Below are 1,383 nucleotides of genomic sequence, written 5' to 3'. Positions count from 1 at the left end.
AATCAGTTCAACCAACAAAGATCATAGTACACAGGATTTATTTTCTTATGCATAGAAGACATATTGGCTCAAATTATCTCATTTCATGTAAACAGCATTTTTGTTTGTTTATTTCTTAACCTGATTTAGAAATCTGTCACTTTTCTGATATAAGGCGTTTATTTAAATTAAATTATTTTCTTCAAACAGAGCTTACTGAAATAAAAAACAACCACACACACTGTCTTCACTAAACATAAGGGAAGAATGTGAATGTAAATTACATTTCTTAAATTGTGATTTAAAGAAGTAAAAATAATTTAAAAATATTTTTCTGTGAATACTAAATAATGTTAAGTTTATCATTTTGAATTTAGTGGCTTATGAATTTGGCATTCATGAGGAGTTCCAGTAAGATGGCAGAACAGGCAGAGAGACTGAACAGAACCTTTTCAACAAAGAAAAGGGGAACCAGTTAACACAGATACAGAAGATAATCCTGGACCCCTAAGCTTTGAAGGGAAAGATATAGAAGTGGACTAAACTCCAAGTAGCAGAAGAACTTGCATGAAAACACCCAAAAAGGAGACATATGGAGCCGCGGTCTGGCAATGATCTTGATGGCACAGATAGCTTGGATATTGCCGAGTGGTGGTAGTACCTAAGAATTAACTTAAAAATCAGCCCTTTTAGCCAGGGACTGCACAGACAACTGCTCTGTTGGCTGGAGAATAAAAGAGGAAGCAGCCAAGAGGAAGGCAGGCTGAGCTGTGGACTTTTGCCTGTCTAGAGGGTTCAGCCATTTTGAATGTTTACAAGTGGTTTGACTAATTTGGATATTTAAACTGACAGCATTCTCCCAGATTCTAGGGACTTAAGAACAGGCTCCACTTGCTGGGAACTACAAGGACATTCTAGAAGCAGATGACTGGAAAGGTCCAACATTCCCCTTGTTACTTTTATATCCTTCAACTTCTTGGTGAAGGGAGGTGCAGCCATCCCTCACTCCCACCCACCTTCTAGCCTGGCAGGAATTCCATCCCAGTCTATGTGCTCAGACAGAGCCTGGGTGCCCTGTCCCGCCCTGCCCCCAATTTTGTTTTTTCATTTTTTTTAGTTTGTTTGTTTTTGTCTTTTTGTCTCTTTCAAAACTACTACTTTTATTATTACTTTTATCCTTTTTATTATTATTCTTTATTCTTCTCTTCCCAGGTTCTAGTTTTCAGCTTTTTTTCTTTTCCCTGTTCCTGGGAAGAGAAGAATAAAGAATGATAATAAAAAGGATAAAAGTAGTAGTTTTGAAAGAGACAAAAAGACAAAAACAAACAAACATATATGGGAGCTCTGGTAGCATAGTGCCTAAGGCACTTGACTGCTAACCAGAAGGCTGGCGGTTCAAACCCA

This window comes from Orycteropus afer, unplaced genomic scaffold (genome assembly GCF_000298275.1).
Source record: "Orycteropus afer afer isolate SDZICR_OR568_19922 unplaced genomic scaffold, OryAfe1.0 scaffold00563, whole genome shotgun sequence".
Lineage (NCBI taxonomy): Eukaryota > Metazoa > Chordata > Mammalia > Tubulidentata > Orycteropodidae > Orycteropus > Orycteropus afer.
Note: the sequence above shows the minus strand (reverse complement) of the source record.